This window comes from Anomaloglossus baeobatrachus, chromosome 1, assembly GCF_048569485.1.
Source record: "Anomaloglossus baeobatrachus isolate aAnoBae1 chromosome 1, aAnoBae1.hap1, whole genome shotgun sequence".
Classification (NCBI taxonomy): domain Eukaryota; kingdom Metazoa; phylum Chordata; class Amphibia; order Anura; family Aromobatidae; genus Anomaloglossus; species Anomaloglossus baeobatrachus.
This window is the reverse complement of record NC_134353.1, coordinates 283,822,342-283,841,706: the sequence shown is the minus strand read 5'-3', so window position 1 is coordinate 283,841,706 and position 19,365 is coordinate 283,822,342. Positions and strand designations below refer to the sequence as shown.

Genomic DNA, 19,365 nt, shown 5'->3' with positions numbered 1-19,365 from the left:
AGAGAACAACATGATTGTGACAGACAGGCTTGAGGATCCAGAGGGTTCTCATTGGCTTTGTCCTTGGACTAATCTGGTTTGTGGAAATGTCTGAATTGTGACAGAGGGACATAGTGAAAATGAAAAAAAAACAAAACATGATTGTAATGTAACAGAAACCTGTCAGAAGTGGGATTCGAACCCACGCCTCAAGTAGAGACTGCGACCTAAACGCAGCGCCTTGGACCGCTCGGCCATCCTGACAAGCACAACTGTGGAAAATTCACACTTTCTAAAAACAAACACATTTTTTGTTTGGCCCCAAAAAAAGGCAAATTTTGAACTGAAAATTTATTAACGCCTTTGAGTTTGCCTTGCAATGCTGTAGCTTTAACTTTGTAGGTTGCTGAAATAGCTCAGTTGGGAGAGCATTAGACTGAAGATCTAAAGGTCCCTGGTCCGATCCCGGGTTTCAGCACGCTGTTTTTAAGTATGAGTGATTTGAGATAAAGTTCTTTCTCCATATGCATTTAGCAAGATTTTCATTCTTTGTGAAGTGCAGATATACCTGAAAAAAACAGTTTTAAGTATCTCTTTTCAGAACAGTCACTAATGCGAGAAGAAAATGAAAGTAGTTATACTGAAAAATTAAGTTGAAGTCGAAGTAGTATGGAGGAAATCAGAAAAAAAATCTGAGAAATATCAACATAAAGTGCTAAGGATCTTTAAGATTTTGTGTATCTTGAGGTTTATTTTATGAGATTTTTCACCTCCCTCTTCTTACTGATAGTGCAGCAGAGAACAACATGATTGTGACAGACAGGATTGAGGATCCAGAGGGTTCTCATTGGCTTTGTCCTTGGACTAATCTGGTTTGTGGAAATGTCTGAATTGTGACAGAGGGACATAGTGAAAATGAAAAAAAAACAAAACATGATTGTAATGTAACAGAAACCTGTCAGAAGTGGGATTCAAACCCACGCCTCAAGTAGAGACTGCGACCTGAACGCAGCGCCTTGGACCGCTCGGCCATCCTGACAAGCACAACTGTGGAAAATTCACACTTTCTAAAAACAAACACATTTTTTGTTTGGCCCCAATAAAAGGCAAATTTTGAACTGAAAATTTATTAACGCCTTTGAGTTTGCCTTGCAATGCTGTAGCTTTAACTTTGTAGGTTGCTGAAATAGCTCAGTTGGGAGAGCGTTAGACTGAAGATCTAAAGGTCCCTGGTCCGATCCCGGGTTTCAGCACGCTGTTTTTAAGTATGAGTGATTTGAGATAAAGTTCTTTCTCCATATGCATTTAGCAAGATTTTCATTCTTTGTGAAGTGCAGATATACCTGAAAAAAACAGTTTTAAGTATCTCTTTTCAGAACAGTCACTAATGCGAGAAGAAAATGAAAGTAGTTATACTGAAAAATTAAGTTGAAGTCGAAGTAGTATGGAGGAAATCGGAGAAAAAATCTGAGAAATATCAACATAAAGTGCTAAGGATCTTTAAGATTTTGTGTATCTTGAGGTTTATTTTATGAGATTTTCCACCTCCCTCTTCTTACTGATAGTGCAGCAGAGAACAACATGATTGTGACAGACAGGATTGAGGATCCAGAGGGTTCTCATTGGCTTTGTCCTTGGACTAATCTGGTTTGTGGAAATGTCTGAATTGTGACAGAGGGACATAGTGAAAATGAAAAAAAAACAAAACATGATTGTAATGTAACAGAAACCTGTCAGAAGTGGGATTCGAACCCACGCCTCAAGTAGAGACTGCGACCTGAACGCAGCGCCTTGGACCGCTCGGACATCCTGACAAGCACAACTGTGGAAAATTCACACTTTCTAAAAACAAACACATTTTTTGTTTGGCCCCAATAAAAGGCAAATTTTGAACTGAAAATTTATTAACGCCTTTGAGTTTGCCTTGCAATGCTGTAGCTTTAACTTTGTAGGTTGCTGAAATAGCTCAGTTGGGAGAGCGTTAGACTGAAGATCTAAAGGTCCCTGGTCCGATCCCGGGTTTCAGCACGCTGTTTTTAAGTATGAGTGATTTGAGATAAAGTTCTTTCTCCATATGCATTTAGCAAGATTTTCATTCTTTGTGAAGTGCAGATATACCTGAAAAAAACAGTTTTAAGTATCTCTTTTCAGAACAGTCACTAATGCGAGAAGAAAATGAAAGTAGTTATACTGAAAAATTAAGTTGAAGTCGAAGTAGTATGGAGGAAATCGGAGAAAAAATCTGAGAAATATCAACATAAAGTGCTAAGGATCTTTAAGATTTTGTGTATCTTGAGGTTTATTTTATGAGATTTTCCACCTCCCTCTTCTTACTGATAGTGCAGCAGAGAACAACATGATTGTGACAGACAGGATTGAGGATCCAGAGGGTTCTCATTGGCTTTGTCCTTGGACTAATCTGGTTTGTGGAAATGTCTGAATTGTGACAGAGGGACATAGTGAAAATGAAAAAAAAACAAAACATGATTGTAATGTAACAGAAACCTGTCAGAAGTGGGATTCGAACCCACGCCTCAAGTAGAGACTGCGACCTGAACGCAGCGCCTTGGACCGCTCGGCCATCCTGACAAGCACATCTGTGGAAAATTCACACTTTCTAAAAACAAACACATTTTTTGTTTGGCCCCAAAAAAATGCAAATTTTGAACTGAAAATGTATTAACGCCTTTGAGTTTGCCTTGCAATGCTGTAGCTTTAACTTTGTAGGTTGCTGAAATAGCTCAGTTGGGAGAGCGTTAGACTGAAGATCTAAAGGTCCCTGGTCCGATCCCGGGTTTCAGCACGCTGTTTTTAAGTATGAGTGATTTGAGATAAAGTTCTTTCTCCATATGCATTTAGCAAGATTTTCATTCTTTGTGAAGTGCAGATATACCTGAAAAAAACAGTTTTAAGTATCTCTTTTCAGAACAGTCACTAATGCGAGAAGAAAATGAAAGTAGTTATACTGAAAAATTAAGTTGAAGTCGAAGTAGTATGGAGGAAATCGGAGAAAAAATCTGAGAAATATCAACATAAAGTGCTAAGGATCTTTAAGATTTTGTGTATCTTGAGGTTTATTTTATGAGATTTTTCACCTCCCTCTTCTTACTGATAGTGCAGCAGAGAACAACATGATTGTGACAGACAGGATTGAGGATCCAGAGGGTTCTCATTGGCTTTGTCCTTGGACTAATCTGGTTTGTGGAAATGTCTGAATTGTGACAGAGGGACATAGTGAAAATGAAAAAAAAACAAAACATGATTGTAATGTAACAGAAACTTGTCAGAAGTGGGATTCAAACCCACGCCTCAAGTAGAGACTGCAACCTGAACGCAACGCCTTGGACCGCTCGGCCATCCTGACAAGCACAACTGTGGAAAATTCACACTTTCTAAAAACAAACACATTTTTTGTTTGGCCCCAAAAAAGGCAAATTTTAAACTGAAAATTTATTAACGCCTTTGAGTTTGCCTTGCAATGCTGTAGCTTTAACTTTGTAGGTTGCTGAAATAGCTCAGGTGGGAGAGCGTTAGACTGAAGATCTAAAGGTCCCTGGTCCGATCCCGGGTTTCAGCACGCTGTTTTTAAGTATGAGTGATTTGAGATAAAGTTCTTTCTCCATATGCATTTAGCAAGATTTTCATTCTTTGTGAAGTGCAGATATACCTGAAAAAAACAGTTTTAAGTATCTCTTTTCAGAACAGTCACTAATGCGAGAAGAAAATGAAAGTAGTTATACTGAAAAATTAAGTTGAAGTCGAAGTAGTATGGAGGAAATCGGAGAAAAAATCTGAGAAATATCAACATAAAGTGCTAAGGATCTTTAAGATTTTGTGTATCTTGAGGTTTATTTTATGAGATTTTCCACCTCCCTCTTCTTACTGATAGTGCAGCAGAGAACAACATGATTGTGACAGACAGGATTGAGGATCCAGAGGGTTCTCATTGGCTTTGTCCTTGGACTAATCTGGTTTGTGGAAATGTCTGAATTGTGACAGAGGGACATAGTGAAAATGAAAAAAAAACAAAACATGATTGTAATGTAACAGAAACCTGTCAGAAGTGGGATTCGAACCCACGCCTCAAGTAGAGACTGCGACCTGAACGCAGCGCCTTGGACCGCTCGGCCATCCTGACAAGCACAACTGTGAAAAATTCACACTTTCTAAAAACAAACACATTTTTTGTTTGGCCCCAAAAAAAGGCAAATTTTGAACTGAAAATGTATTAACGCCTTTGAGTTTGCCTTGCAATGCTGTAGCTTTAACTTTGTAGGTTGCTGAAATAGCTCAGTTGGGAGAGCGTTAGACTGAAGATCTAAAGGTCCCTGGTCCGATCCCGGGTTTCATCGCGCTGTTTTTAAGTATGAGTGATTTGAGATAAAGTTCTTTCTCCATATGCATTTAGCAAGATTTTCATTCTTTGTGAAGTGCAGATATACCTGAAAAAAACAGTTTTAAGTATCTCTTTTCAGAACAGTCACTAATGCGAGAAGAAAATGAAAGTAGTTATACTGAAAAATTAAGTTGAAGTCGAAGTAGTATGGAGGAAATCAGAAAAAAAATCTGAGAAATATCAACATAAAGTGCTAAGGATCTTTAAGATTTTGTGTATCTTGAGGTTTATTTTATGAGATTTTTCACCTCCCTCTTCTTACTGATAGTGCAGCAGAGAACAACATGATTGTGACAGACAGGATTGAGGATCCAGAGGGTTCTCATTGGCTTTGTCCTTGGACTAATCTGGTTTGTGGAAATGTCTGAATTGTGACAGAGGGACATAGTGAAAATGAAAAAAAAAAAAACATGATTGTAATGTAACAGAAACTTGTCAGAAGTGAGATTCGAACCCACGCCTCAAGTAGAGACTGCAACCTGAACGAAGCGCCTTGGACCGCTCGGCCATCCTGACAAGCACAACTGTGGAAAATTCACACTTTCTAAAAACAAACACATTTTTTGTTTGGCCCCAAAAAAATGCAAATTTTGAACTGAAAATGTATTAACGCCTTTGAGTTTGCCTTGCAATGCTGTAGCTTTAACTTTGTAGGTTGCTGAAATAGCTCAGTTGGGAGAGCGTTAGACTGAAGATCTAAAGGTCCCTGGTCCGATCCCGGGTTTCAGCACGCTGTTTTTAAGTATGAGTGATTTGAGATAAAGTTCTTTCTCCATATGCATTTAGCAAGATTTTCATTCTTTGTGAAGTGCAGATATACCTGAAAAAAACAGTTTTAAGTATCTCTTTTCAGAACAGTCACTAATGCGAGAAGAAAATGAAAGTAGTTATACTGAAAAATTAAATTGAAGTCGAAGTAGTATGGAGGAAATCAGAAAAAAAATCTGAGAAATATCAACATAAAGTGCTAAGGATCTTTAAGATTTTGTGTATCTTGAGGTTTATTTTATGAGATTTTTCACCTCCCTCTTCTTATTGATAGTGCAGCAGAGAACAACATGATTGTGACAGACAGGATTGAGGATCCAGAGGGTTCTCATTGGCTTTGTCCTTGGACTAATCTGGTTTGTGGAAATGTCTGAATTGTGACAGAGGGACATAGTGAAAATGAAAAAAAAACAAAACATGATTGTAATGTAACAGAAACTTGTCAGAAGTGGGATTCAAACCCACACCTCAAGTAGAGACTGCGACCTGAACGCAGCGCCTTGGACCGCTCGGCCATCCTGACAAGCACAACTGTGGAAAATTCACACTTTCTAAAAACAAACACATTTTTTGTTTGGCCCCAAAAAAGGCAAATTTTAAACTGAAAATGTATTAACGCCTTTGAGTTTGCCTTGCAATGCTGTAGCTTTAACTTTGTAGGTTGCTGAAATAGCTCAGTTGGGAGAGCGTTAGACTGAAGATCTAAAGGTCCCTGGTCCGATCCCGGGTTTCAGCACGCTGTTTTTAAGTATGAGTGATTTGAGATAAAGTTCTTTCTCCATATGCATTTAGCAAGATTTTCATTCTTTGTGAAGTGCAGATATACCTGAAAAAAACAGTTTTAAGTATCTCTTTTCAGAACAGTCACTAATGCGAGAAGAAAATGAAAGTAGTTATACTGAAAAATTAAGTTGAAGTCGAAGTAGTATGGAGGAAATCGGAGAAAAAATCTGAGAAATATCAACATAAAGTGCTAAGGATCTTTAAGATTTTGTGTATCTTGAGGTTTATTTTATGAGATTTTTCACCTCCCTCTTCTTACTGATAGTGCAGCAGAGAACAACATGATTGTGACAGACAGGATTGAGGATCCAGAGGGTTCTCATTGGCTTTGTCCTTGGACTAATCTGGTTTGTGGAAATGTCTGAATTGTGACAGAGGGACATAGTGAAAATGAAAAAAAAACAAAACATGATTGTAATGTAACAGAAACTTGTCAGAAGTGGGATTCAAACCCACGCCTCAAGTAGAGACTGCGACCTGAACGCAACGCCTTGGACCGCTCGGCCATCCTGACAAGCACAACTGTGGAAAATGCACACTTTCTAAAAACAAACACATTTTTTGTTTGGCCCCAAAAAAGGCAAATTTTAAACTGAAAATTTATTAACGCCTTTGAGTTTGCCTTGCAATGCTGTAGCTTTAACTTTGTAGGTTGCTGAAATAGCTCAGTTGGGAGAGCGTTAGACTGAAGATCTAAAGGTCCCTGGTCCGATCCCGGGTTTCAGCATGCTGTTTTTAAGTATGAGTGATTTGAGAAAAAGTTCTTTCTCCATATGCATTTAGCAAGATTTTCATTCTTTGTGAAGTGCAGATATACCTGAAAAAAACAGTTTTAAGTATCTCTTTTCAGAACAGTCACTAATGCGAGAAGAAAATGAAAGTAGTTATACTGAAAAATTAAGTTGAAGTCGAAGTAGTATGGAGGAAATCAGAAAAAAAATCTGAGAAATATCAACATAAAGTGCTAAGGATCTTTAAGATTTTGTGTATCTTGAGGTTTATTTTATGAGATTTTTCCCCTCCCTCTTCTTACTGATAGTGCAGCAGAGAACAACATGATTGTGACAGACAGGATTGAGGATCCAGAGGGTTCTCATTGGCTTTGTCCTTGGAATAATCTGGTTTGTGGAAATGTCTGAATTGTGACAGAGGGACATAGTGAAAATGAAAAAAAAAAAAACATGATTGTAATGTAACAGAAACCTGTCAGAAGTGAGATTCGAACCCACGCCTCAAGTAGAGACTGCGACCTGAACGCAGCGCCTTGGACCGCTCGGCCATCCTGACAAGCACACCTGTGGAAAATTCACACTTTCTAAAAACAAACACATTTTGTGTTTGGCCCCAAAAAAAGGCAAATTTTGAACTGAAAATGTATTAACGCCTTTGAGTTTGCCTTGCAATGCTGTAGCTTTAACTTTGTAGGTTGCTGAAATAGCTCAGTTGGGAGAGCGTTAGACTGAAGATCTAAAGGTCCCTGGTCCGATCCCGGGTTTCAGCATGCTGTTTTTAAGTATGAGTGATTTGAGATAAAGTTCTTTCTCCATATGCATTTAGCAAGATTTTCATTCTTTGTGAAGTGCAGATATACCTGAAAAAAACAGTTTTAAGTATCTCTTTTCAGAACAGTCACTAATGCGAGAAGAAAATGAAAGTAGTTATACTGAAAAATTAAGTTGAAGTCGAAGTAGTATGGAGGAAATCGGAGAAAAAATCTGAGAAATATCAACATAAAGTGCTAAGGATCTTTAAGATTTTGTGTATCTTGAGGTTTATTTTATGAGATTTTCCACCTCCCTCTTCTTACTGATAGTGCAGCAGAGAACAACATGATTGTGACAGACAGGATTGAGGATCCAGAGGGTTCTCATTAGCTTTGTCCTTGGACTAATCTGGTTTGTGGAAATGTCTGAATTGTGACAGAGGGACATAGTGAAAATGAAAAAAAAACAAAACATGATTGTAATGTAACAGAAACCTGTCAGACGTGGGATTCGAACCCACGCCTCAAGTAGAGACTGCGACCTGAACGCAGCGCCTTGGACCGCTCGGCCATCCTGACAAGCACAACTGTGGAAAATTCACACTTTCTAAAAACAAACACATTTTTTGTTTGGCCCCACAAAAAGGCAAATTTTGAACTGAAAATTTATTAACGCCTTTGAGTTTGCCTTGCAATGCTGTAGCTTTAACTTTGTAGGTTGCTGAAATAGCTCAGTTGGGAGAGCGTTAGACTGAAGATCTAAAGGTCCCTGGTCCAAACCCGGGTTTCAGCACGCTATTTTTAAGTATGAGTGATTTGAGATAAAGTTCTTTCTCCATATGCATTTAGCAAGATTTTCATTCTTTGTGAAGTGCAGATATACCTGAAAAAAACAGTTTTAAGTATCTCTTTTCAGAACAGTCACTAATGCGAGAAGAAAATGAAAGTAGTTATACTGAAAAATTAAGTTGAAGTCGAAGTAGTATGGAGGAAATCAGAAAAAAAATCTGAGAAATATCAACATAAAGTGCTAAGGATCTTTAAGATTTTGTGTATCTTGAGGTTTATTTTATGAGATTTTTCACCTCCCTCTTCTTACTGATAGTGCAGCAGAGAACAACATGATTGTGACAGACAGGATTGAGGATCCAGAGGGTTCTCATTGGCTTTGTCCTTGGACTAATCTGGTTTGTGGAAATGTCTGAATTGTGACAGAGGAACATAGTGAAAATGAAAAAAGAAAAAACATGATTGTAATGTAACAGAAACCTGTCAGAAGTGGGATTCGAACCCACGCCTCAAGTAGAGACTGCGACCTGAACGCAGCGCCTTGGACCGCTCGGCCATCCTGACAAGCACAACTGTGGAAAATTCACACTTTCTAAAAACAAACACATTTTTTGTTTGGCCCCAAAAAAAGGCAAATTTTGAACTGAAAATTTATTAACGCCTTTGAGTTTGCCTTGCAATGCTGTAGCTTTAACTTTGTAGATTGCTGAAATAGCTCAGTTGGGAGAGCGTTAGACTGAAGATCTAAAGGTCCCTGGTCCGAACCCGGGTTTCAGCACGCTGTTTTTAAGTATGAGTGATTTGAGATAAAGTTCTTTCTCCATATGCATATAGCAAGATTTTCATTTTTTGTGAAGTGCAGATATACCTGAAAAAAACAGTTTTAAGTATCTCTTTTCAGAACAGTCACTAATGCGAGAAGAAAATGAAAGTAGTTATACTGAAAAATTAAGTTGAAGTCGAAGTAGTATGGAGGAAATCAGAAAAAAAATCTGAGAAATATCAACATAAAGTGCTAAGGATCTTTAAGATTTTGTGTATCTTGAGGTTTATTTTATGAGATTTTTCACCTCCCTCTTCTTACTGATAGTGCAGCAGAGAACAACATGATTGTGACAGACAGGATTGAGGATCCAGAGGGTTCTCATTGGCTTTGTCCTTGGACTAATCTGGTTTGTGGAAATGTCTGAATTGTGACAGAGGAACATAGTGAAAATGAAAAAAGAAAAAACATGATTGTAATGTAACAGAAACCTGTCAGAAGTGGGATTCGAACCCACGCCTCAAGTAGAGACTGCGACCTGAACGCAGCGCCTTGGACCGCTCGGCCATCCTGACAAGCACAACTGTGGAAAATTCACACTTTCTAAAAACAAACACATTTTTTGTTTGGCCCCAAAAAAAGGCAAATTTTGAACTGAAAATTTATTAACGCCTTTGAGTTTGCCTTGCAATGCTGTAGCTTTAACTTTGTAGATTGCTGAAATAGCTCAGTTGGGAGAGCGTTAGACTGAAGATCTAAAGGTCCCTGGTCCGAACCCGGGTTTCAGCACGCTGTTTTTAAGTATGAGTGATTTGAGATAAAGTTCTTTCTCCATATGCATATAGCAAGATTTTCATTTTTTGTGAAGTGCAGATATACCTGAAAAAAACAGTTTTAAGTATCTCTTTTCAGAACAGTCACTAATGCGAGAAGAAAATGAAAGTAGTTATACTGAAAAATTAAGTTGAAGTCGAAGTAGTATGGAGGAAATCAGAAAAAAAATCTGAGAAATATCAACATAAAGTGCTAAGGATCTTTAAGATTTTGTGTATCTTGAGGTTTATTTTATGAGATTTTTCACCTCCCTCTTCTTACTGATAGTGCAGCAGAGAACAACATGATTGTGACAGACAGGATTGAGGATCCAGAGGGTTCTCATTGGCTTTGTCCTTGGACTAATCTGGTTTGTGGAAATGTCTGAATTGTGACAGAGGAACATAGTGAAAATGAAAAAAGAAAAAACATGATTGTAATGTAACAGAAACCTGTCAGAAGTGGGATTCGAACCCACACCTCAAGTAGAAACTGCGACCTGAACGCAGTGCCTTGGACCGCTCGGCCATCCTGACAAGCACAACTGTGGAAAATGCAAACTTTCTAAAAACAAACACATTTTTTGTTTGGCCCCAAAAAAATGCAAATTTTGAACTGAAAATGTATTAACGCCTTTGAGTTTGCCTTGCAATGCTGTAGCTTTAACTTTGTAGGTTGCTGAAATACCTCAGTTGGGAGAGCGTTAGACTGAAGATCTAAAGGTCCCTGGTCCGATCCCGGGTTTCAGCACGCTGTTTTTAATTATGAGTGATATGAGATAAAGTTCTTTCTCCATATGCATTTAGCAAGATTTTCATTCTTTGTGAAGTGCAGATATACCTGAAAAAAACAGTTTTAAGTATCTCTTTTCAGAACAGTCACTAATGCGAGAAGAAAATGAAAGTAGTTATACTGAAAAATTAAGTTGAAGTCGAAGTAGTATGGAGGAAATCGGAGAAAAAATCTGAGAAATATCAACATAAAGTGCTAAGGATCTTTAAGATTTTGTGTATCTTGAGGTTTATTTTATGAGATTTTTCACCTCCCTCTTCTTACTGATAGTGCAGCAGAGAACAACATGATTGTGACAGACAGGATTGAGGATCCAGAGGGTTCTCATTGGCTTTGTCCTTGGACTAATCTGGTTTGTGGAAATGTCTGAATTGTGACAGAGGGACATAGTGAAAATGAAAAAAAAAAAAACATGATTGTAATGTAACAGAAACCTGTCAGAAGTGGGATTCGAACCCACGCCTCAAGTAGAGACTGCAATCTGAACGCAGCGCCTTGGACCGCACGGCCATCCTGACAAGCACAACTGTGGAAAATTCACACTTTCTAAAAACAGTCGCAGTCTCTACTTGAGGCGTGGGTTCGAATCTCACTTCTGACAGGTTTCTGTTACATTACAATCATGTTTTTTTTTTTTTCATTTTCACTATGTCCCTCTGTCACAATTCAGACATTTCCACAAACCAGATTATTCCAAGGACAAAGCCAATGAGAACCCTCTGGATCCTCAATCCTGTCTGTCACAATCATGTTGTTCTCTGCTGCACTATCAGTAAGAAGAGGGAGGGGAAAAATCTCATAAAATAAACCTCAAGATACACAAAATCTTAAAGATCCTTAGCACTTTATGTTGATATTTCTCAGATTTTTTTTCTGATTTCCTCCATACTACTTCGACTTCAACTTAATTTTTCAGTATAACTACTTTCATTTTCTTCTCGCATTAGTGACTGTTCTGAAAAGAGATACTTAAAACTGTTTTTTTCAGGTATATCTGCACTTCACAAAGAATGAAAATCTTGCTAAATGCATATGGAGAAAGAACTTTTTCTCAAATCACTCATACTTAAAAACAGCATGCTGAAACCCGGGATCGGACCAGGGACCTTTAGATCTTCAGTCTAACGCTCTCCCAACTCAGCTATTTCAGCAACCTACAAAGTTAAAGCTACAGCATTGCAAGGCAAACTCAAAGGCGTTAATAAATTTTCAGTTTAAAATTTGCCTTTTTTGGGGCCAAACAAAAAATGTGTTTGTTTTTAGAAAGTGTGAATTTTCCACAGTTGTGCTTGTCAGGATGGCCGAGCGGTCCAAGGCGTTGCGTTCAGGTCGCAGTCTCTACTTGAGGCGTGGGTTTGAATCCCACTTCTGACAAGTTTCTGTTACATTACAATCATGTTTTGTTTTTTTTTCATTTTCACTATGTCCCTCTGTCACAATTCAGACATTTCCACAAACCAGATTAGTCCAAGGACAAAGCCAATGAGAACCCTCTGGATCCTCAATCCTGTCTGTCACAATCATGTTGTTCTCTGCTGCACTATCAGTAAGAAGAGGGAGGTGAAAAATCTCATAAAATAAACCTCAAGATACACAAAATCTTAAAGATCCTTAGCACTTTATGTTGATATTTCTCAGATTTTTTCTCCGATTTCCTCCATACTACTTCGACTTCAACTTAATTTTTCAGTATAACTACTTTCATTTTCTTCTCGCATTAGTGACTGTTCTGAAAAGAGATACTTAAAACTGTTTTTTTCAGGTATATCTGCACTTCACAAAGAATGAAAATCTTGCTAAATGCATATGGAGAAAGAACTTTATCTCAAATCACTCATACTTAAAAACAGCGTGCTGAAAAAAAAACAAAACATGATTGTAATGTAACAGAAACCTGTCAGAAGTGGGATTCGAACCCACGCCTCAAGTAGAGACTGCGACTTGAACGCAGCGCCTTGGACCGCTCGGCCATCCTGACAAGCACAACTGTGGAAAATTCACACTTTCTAAAAACAAACACATTTTTTGTTTGGCCCCAAAAAAAGGCAAATTTTGAACTGAAAATTTATTAACGCCTTTGAGTTTGCCTTGCAATGCTGTAGCTTTAACTTTGTAGGTTGCTGAAATAGCTCAGTTGGGAGAGCGTTAGACTGAAGATCTAAAGGTCCATGGTCCGATCCCGGGTTTCAGCACGCTGTTTTTAATTATGAGTGATATGAGATAAAGTTCTTTCTCCATATGCATTTAGCAAGATTTTCATTCTTTGTGAAGTGCAGATATACCTGAAAAAAACAGTTTTAAGTATCTCTTTTCAGAACAGTCACTAATGCGAGAAGAAAATGAAAGTAGTTATACTGAAAAATTAAGTTGAAGTCGAAGTAGTATGGAGGAAATCGGAGAAAAAATCTGAGAAATATCAACATAAAGTGCTAAGGATCTTTAAGATTTTGTGTATCTTGAGGTTTATTTTATGAGATTTTTCACCTCCCTCTTCTTACTGATAGTGCAGCAGAGAACAACATGATTGTGACAGACAGGATTGAGGATCCAGAGGGTTCTCATTGGCTTTGTCCTTGGACTAATCTGGTTTGTGGAAATGTCTGAATTGTGACAGAGGGACATAGTGAAAATGAAAAAAAAAAAAACATGATTGTAATGTAACAGAAACCTGTCAGAAGTGGGATTCGAACCCACGCCTCAAGTAGAGACTGCAACCTGAACGCAGCGCCTTGGACCGCACGGCCATCCTGACAAGCACAACTGTGGAAAATTCACACTTTCTAAAAACAGTCGCAGTCTCTACTTGAGGCGTGGGTTCGAATCTCACTTCTGACAGGTTTCTGTTACATTACAATCATGTTTTTTTTTTTTTCATTTTCACTATGTCCCTCTGTCACAATTCAGACATTTCCACAAACCAGATTATTCCAAGGACAAAGCCAATGAGAACCCTCTGGATCCTCAATCCTGTCTGTCACAATCATGTTGTTCTCTGCTGCACTATCAGTAAGAAGAGGGAGGGGAAAAATCTCATAAAATAAACCTCAAGATACACAAAATCTTAAAGATCCTTAGCACTTTATGTTGATATTTCTCAGATTTTTTTTCTGATTTCCTCCATACTACTTCGACTTCAACTTAATTTTTCAGTATAACTACTTTCATTTTCTTCTCGCATTAGTGACTGTTCTGAAAAGAGATACTTAAAACTGTTTTTTTCAGGTATATCTGCACTTCACAAAGAATGAAAATCTTGCTAAATGCATATGGAGAAAGAACTTTTTCTCAAATCACTCATACTTAAAAACAGCATGCTGAAACCCGGGATCGGACCAGGGACCTTTAGATCTTCAGTCTAACGCTCTCCCAACTGAGCTATTTCAGCAACCTACAAAGTTAAAGCTACAGCATTGCAAGGCAAACTCAAAGGCGTTAATAAATTTTCAGTTTAAAATTTGCCTTTTTTGGGGCCAAACAAAAAATGTGTTTGTTTTTAGAAAGTGTGAATTTTCCACAGTTGTGCTTGTCAGGATGGCCGAGCGGTCCAAGGCGTTGCGTTCAGGTCGCAGTCTCTACTTGAGGCGTGGGTTTGAATCCCACTTCTGACAAGTTTCTGTTACATTACAATCATGTTTTGTTTTTTTTTCATTTTCACTATGTCCCTCTGTCACAATTCAGACATTTCCACAAACCAGATTAGTCCAAGGACAAAGCCAATGAGAACCCTCTGGATCCTCAATCCTGTCTGTCACAATCATGTTGTTCTCTGCTGCACTATCAGTAAGAAGAGGGAGGTGAAAAATCTCATAAAATAAACCTCAAGATACACAAAATCTTAAAGATCCTTAGCACTTTATGTTGATATTTCTCAGATTTTTTCTCCGATTTCCTCCATACTACTTCGACTTCAACTTAATTTTTCAGTATAACTACTTTCATTTTCTTCTCGCATTAGTGACTGTTCTGAAAAGAGATACTTAAAACTGTTTTTTTCAGGTATATCTGCACTTCACAAAGAATGAAAATCTTGCTAAATGCATATGGAGAAAGAACTTTATCTCAAATCACTCATACTTAAAAACAGCGTGCTGAAAAAAAAACAAAACATGATTGTAATGTAACAGAAACCTGTTAGAAGTGGGATTCGAACCCACGCCTCAAGTAGAGACTGCGACCTGAACGCAGCGCCTTGGACCGCTCGGCCATCCTGACAAGCACAACTGTGGAAAATTCACACTTTCTAAAAACAAACACATTTTTTGTTTGGCCCCAAAAAAAGGCAAATTTTGAACTGAAAATTTATTAACGCCTTTGAGTTTGCCTTGCAATGCTGTAGCTTTAACTTTGTAGGTTGCTGAAATAGCTCAGTTGGGAGAGCGTTAGACTGAAGATCTAAAGGTCCATGGTCCGATCCCGGGTTTCAGCACGCTGTTTTTAATTATGAGTGATATGAGATAAAGTTCTTTCTCCATATGCATTTAGCAAGATTTTCATTCTTTGTGAAGTGCAGATATACCTGAAAAAAACAGTTTTAAGTATCTCTTTTCAGAACAGTCACTAATGCGAGAAGAAAATGAAAGTAGTTATACTGAAAAATTAAGTTGAAGTCGAAGTAGTATGGAGGAAATCGGAGAAAAAATCTGAGAAATATCAACATAAAGTGCTAAGGATCTTTAAGATTTTGTGTATCTTGAGGTTTATTTTATGAGATTTTTCACCTCCCTCTTCTTACTGATAGTGCAGCAGAGAACAACATGATTGTGACAGACAGGATTGAGGATCCAGAGGGTTCTCATTGGCTTTGTCCTTGGACTAATCTGGTTTGTGGAAATGTCTGAATTGTGACAGAGGGACATAGTGAAAATGAAAAAAAAACAAAACATGATTGTAATGTAACAGAAACCTGTCAGTAGTGGGATTCGAACCCACGCCTCAAGTAGAGACTGCGACCTGAACGCAGCGCCTTGGACCGCTCGGCCATCCTGACAAGCACAACTGTGGAAAATTCACACTTTCTAAAAACAAACACATTTTTTGTTTGGCCCCAAAAAAATGCAAATTTTGAACTGAAAATGTATTAACGCCTTTGAGTTTGCCTTGCAATGCTGTAGCTTTAACTTTGTAGGTTGCTGAAATAGCTCAGTTGGGAGAGCGTTAGACTGAAGATCTAAAGGTCCCTGGTCCGATCCTGGGTTTCAGCACGCTGTTTTTAAGTATGAGTGATTTGAGATAAAGTTCTTTCTCCATATGCATTTAGCAAGATTTTCATTCTTTGTGAAGTGCAGATATACCTGAAAAAAACAGTTTTAAGTATCTCTTTTCAGAACAGTCACTAATGCGAGAAGAAAATGAAAGTAGTTATACTGAAAAATTAAGTTGAAGTCGAAGTAGTATGGAGGAAATCAGAAAAAAAATATGAGAAATATCAACATAAAGTGCTAAGGATCTTTAAGATTTTGTGTATCTTGAGGTTTATTTTATGAGATTTTTCACCTCCCTCTTCTTACTGATAGTGCAGCAGAGAACAACATGATTGTGACAGACAGGATTGAGTATCCATAGGGTTCTCATTGGCTTTGTCCTTGGACTAATCTGGTTTGTGGAAATGTCTGAATTGTGACAGAGGGACATAGTGAAAATGAAAAAAAAACAAAACATGATTGTAATGTAACAGAAACCTGTCAGAAGTGGGATTCGAACCCATGCCTCTAGTAGAGACTGCGACCTGAACGCAGCGCCTTGGACCGCTCGGCCATCCTGACAAGCACAACTGTGGAAAATTCACACTTTCTAAAAACAAACACATTTTTTGTTTGGCCCCAAAAAAATGCAAATTTTGAACTGAAAATGTATTAACGCCTTTGAGTTTGCCTTGCAATGCTGTAGCTTTGACTTTGTAGGTTGCTGAAATAGCTCAGTTGGGAGAGCGTTAACCTGAAAATCTAAAGGTCCCTGGTCCGATCCCGGGTTTCAGCACGCTGTTTTTAAGTATGAGTGATTTGAGATAAAGTTCTTTCTCCATATGCATTTAGCAAGATTTTCATTCTTTGTGAAGTGCAGATATACCTGAAAAAAACAGTTTTAAGTATCTCTTTTCACAACAGTCACTAATGCGAGAAGAAAATGAAAGTAGTTATACTGAAAAATTAAGTTGACGTCGAAGTCGAAGTAGTATGGAGGAAATCGGAGAAAAAATCTGAGAAATATCAACATAAAGTGCTAAGGATCTTTAAGATTTTGTGTATCTTGAGGTTTATTTTATGAGATTTTCCACCTCCCTCTTCTTACTGATAGTGCAGCAGAGAACAACATGATTGTGACAGACAGGATTGAGGATCCAGAGGGTTCTCATTGGCTTTGTCCTTGGACTAATCTGGTTTGTGGAAATGTCTGAATTGTGACAGAGGGACATAGTGAAAATGAAAAAAAAACAAAACATGATTGTAATGTAACAGAAACCTGTCAGAAGTGGGATTCGAACCCACGCCTCAAGTAGAGACTGCGACCTGAACGCAGCGCCTTGGACCGCTCGGCCATCCTGACAAGCACAACTGTGAAAAATTCACACTTTCTAAAAACAAACACATTTTTTGTTTGGCCCCAAAAAAAGGCAAATTTTGAACTGAAAATGTATTAACGCCTTTGAGTTTGCCTTGCAATGCTGTAGCTTTAACTTTGTAGGTTGCTGAAATAGCTCAGTTGGGAGCGCGTTATACTGAAGATCTAAAGGTCCCTGGTCCGATCCCGGGTTTCATCACGCTGTTTTTAAGTATGAGTGATTTGAGATAAAGTTCTTTCTCCATATGCATTTAGCAAGATTTTCATTCTTTGTGAAGTGCAGATATACCTGAAAAAAACAGTTTTAAGTATCTCTTTTCAGAACAGTCACTAATGCGAGAAGAAAATGAAAGTAGTTATACTGAAAAATTAAGTTGAAGTCGAAGTAGTATGGAGGAAATCAGAAAAAAAATCTGAGAAATATCAACATAAAGTGCTAAGGATCTTTAAGATTTTGTGTATCTTGAGGTTTATTTTATGAGATTTTTCACCTCCCTCTTCTTACTGATAGTGCAGCAGAGAACAACATCATTGTGACAGACAGGATTGAGGATCCAGAGGGTTCTCATTGGCTTTGTCCTTGGACTAATCTGGTTTGTGGAAATGTCTGAATTGTGACAGAGGGACATAGTGAAAATGAAAAAAAAACAAAACATGATTGTAATGTAACAGAAACCTGTCAGAAGTGGGATTCAAACCCACGCCTCAAGTAGAGACTGCGACCTGAACGCAGCGCCTTGGACCGCTCGGCCATCCTGACAAGCACAACTGTGGAAAATTCACACTTTCTAAAAACAAACACATTTTTTGTTTGGCCCCAAAAAAGGCAAATTTTAAACTGAAAATTTATTAACGCCTTTGAGTTTGCCTTGCAATGCTGTAGCTTTAACTTTGTAGGTTGCTGAAATAGCTCAGTTGGGAGAGCGTTAGACTGAAGATCCAAAGGTCCCTGGTCCGATCCCGGGTTTCAGCACGCTGTTTTTAAGTATGAGTGATTTGAGATAAAGTTCTTTCTCCATATGCATTTAGCAAGATTTTCATTCTTTGTGAAGTGCAGATATACCTGAAAAAAACAGTTTTAAGTATCTCTTTTCAGAACAGTCACTAATGCGAGAAGAAAATGAAAGTAGTTATACTGAAAAATTAAGTTGAAGTCGAAGTAGTATGGAGGAAATCGGAGAAAAAATCTGAGAAATATCAACATAAAGTGCTAAGGATCTTTAAGATTTTGTGTATCTTGAGGTTTATTTTATGAGATTTTCCACCTCCCTCTTCTTACTGATAGTGCAGCAGAGAACAACATGATTGTGACAGACAGGCTTGAGGATCCAGAGGGTTCTCATTGGCTTTGTCCTTGGACTAATCTGGTTTGTGGAAATGTCTGAATTGTGACAGAGGGACATAGTGAAAATGAAAAAAAAACAAAACATGATTGTAATGTAACAGAAACCTGTCAGAAGTGGGATTCAAACCCACGCCTCAAGTAGAGACTGCGACCTGAACGCAGCGCCTTGGACCGCTCGGCCATCCTGACAAGCACAACTGTGGAAAATTCACACTTTCTAAAAACAAACACATTTTTTGTTTGGCCCCAAAAAAGGCAAATTTTAAACTGAAAATTTATTAACGCCTTTGAGTTTGCCTTGCAATGCTGTAGCTTTAACTTTGTAGGTTGCTGAAATAGCTCAGTTGGGAGAGCGTTAGACTGAAGATCCAAAGGTCCCTGGTCCGATCCCGGGTTTCAGCACGCTGTTTTTAAGTATGAGTGATTTGAGATAAAGTTCTTTCTCCATATGCATTTAGCAAGATTTTCATTCTTTGTGAAGTGCAGATATACCTGAAAAAAACAGTTTTAAGTATCTCTTTTCAGAACAGTCACTAATGCGAGAAGAAAATGAAAGTAGTTATACTGAAAAATTAAGTTGAAGTCGAAGTAGTATGGAGGAAATCGGAGAAAAAATCTGAGAAATATCAACATAAAGTGCTAAGGATCTTTAAGATTTTGTGTATCTTGAGGTTTATTTTATGAGATTTTCCACCTCCCTCTTCTTACTGATAGTGCAGCAGAGAACAACATGATTGTGACAGACAGGCTTGAGGATCCAGAGGGTTCTCATTGGCTTTGTCCTTGGACTAATCTGGTTTGTGGAAATGTCTGAATTGTGACAGAGGGACATAGTGAAAATGAAAAAAAAACAAAACATGATTGTAATGTAACAGAAACCTGTCAGTAGTGGGATT

The 19,365-nt window shown here is 38.1% G+C and overlaps 16 non-coding genes across 16 annotated transcripts; 9 read left to right on the top strand and 7 right to left on the bottom strand.

The window, feature by feature from the left end:
- The first annotated feature begins 1,159 nt into the window (after positions 1-1,159).
- On the top strand, positions 1,160-1,232 carry TRNAF-GAA (transfer RNA phenylalanine (anticodon GAA)). The gene has a single exon. It is a non-coding gene; the product is annotated as a tRNA-Phe (tRNA).
- A 702-nt stretch (positions 1,233-1,934) lies between these two features.
- Positions 1,935-2,007, top strand: TRNAF-GAA (transfer RNA phenylalanine (anticodon GAA)). The gene has a single exon. It is a non-coding gene; the product is annotated as a tRNA-Phe (tRNA).
- A 478-nt stretch (positions 2,008-2,485) lies between these two features.
- On the bottom strand, positions 2,486-2,568 carry TRNAL-CAG (transfer RNA leucine (anticodon CAG)). The gene has a single exon. It is a non-coding gene; the product is annotated as a tRNA-Leu (tRNA).
- Positions 2,569-2,709: 141 nt separating this feature from the next.
- Positions 2,710-2,782, top strand: TRNAF-GAA (transfer RNA phenylalanine (anticodon GAA)). Its single transcript has one exon. It is a non-coding gene; the product is annotated as a tRNA-Phe (tRNA).
- Positions 2,783-4,034: 1,252 nt separating this feature from the next.
- On the bottom strand, positions 4,035-4,117 carry TRNAL-CAG (transfer RNA leucine (anticodon CAG)). Its single transcript has one exon. It is a non-coding gene; the product is annotated as a tRNA-Leu (tRNA).
- Positions 4,118-5,032: 915 nt separating this feature from the next.
- On the top strand, positions 5,033-5,105 carry TRNAF-GAA (transfer RNA phenylalanine (anticodon GAA)). The gene has a single exon. It is a non-coding gene; the product is annotated as a tRNA-Phe (tRNA).
- Positions 5,106-5,806: 701 nt separating this feature from the next.
- Positions 5,807-5,879, top strand: TRNAF-GAA (transfer RNA phenylalanine (anticodon GAA)). The gene has a single exon. It is a non-coding gene; the product is annotated as a tRNA-Phe (tRNA).
- A 701-nt stretch (positions 5,880-6,580) lies between these two features.
- On the top strand, positions 6,581-6,653 carry TRNAF-GAA (transfer RNA phenylalanine (anticodon GAA)). Its single transcript has one exon. It is a non-coding gene; the product is annotated as a tRNA-Phe (tRNA).
- A 701-nt stretch (positions 6,654-7,354) lies between these two features.
- Positions 7,355-7,427, top strand: TRNAF-GAA (transfer RNA phenylalanine (anticodon GAA)). The gene has a single exon. It is a non-coding gene; the product is annotated as a tRNA-Phe (tRNA).
- A 1,252-nt stretch (positions 7,428-8,679) lies between these two features.
- TRNAL-CAG (transfer RNA leucine (anticodon CAG)) lies at positions 8,680-8,762 on the bottom strand. Its single transcript has one exon. It is a non-coding gene; the product is annotated as a tRNA-Leu (tRNA).
- Positions 8,763-8,903: 141 nt separating this feature from the next.
- TRNAF-GAA (transfer RNA phenylalanine (anticodon GAA)) lies at positions 8,904-8,976 on the top strand. Its single transcript has one exon. It is a non-coding gene; the product is annotated as a tRNA-Phe (tRNA).
- Positions 8,977-9,453: 477 nt separating this feature from the next.
- TRNAL-CAG (transfer RNA leucine (anticodon CAG)) lies at positions 9,454-9,536 on the bottom strand. Its single transcript has one exon. It is a non-coding gene; the product is annotated as a tRNA-Leu (tRNA).
- A 141-nt stretch (positions 9,537-9,677) lies between these two features.
- On the top strand, positions 9,678-9,750 carry TRNAF-GAA (transfer RNA phenylalanine (anticodon GAA)). Its single transcript has one exon. It is a non-coding gene; the product is annotated as a tRNA-Phe (tRNA).
- Positions 9,751-12,461: 2,711 nt separating this feature from the next.
- On the bottom strand, positions 12,462-12,544 carry TRNAL-CAA (transfer RNA leucine (anticodon CAA)). The gene has a single exon. It is a non-coding gene; the product is annotated as a tRNA-Leu (tRNA).
- A 3,701-nt stretch (positions 12,545-16,245) lies between these two features.
- Positions 16,246-16,328, bottom strand: TRNAL-CAG (transfer RNA leucine (anticodon CAG)). The gene has a single exon. It is a non-coding gene; the product is annotated as a tRNA-Leu (tRNA).
- A 698-nt stretch (positions 16,329-17,026) lies between these two features.
- On the bottom strand, positions 17,027-17,109 carry TRNAL-CAG (transfer RNA leucine (anticodon CAG)). Its single transcript has one exon. It is a non-coding gene; the product is annotated as a tRNA-Leu (tRNA).
- Positions 17,110-19,365: the final 2,256 nt, after the last annotated feature.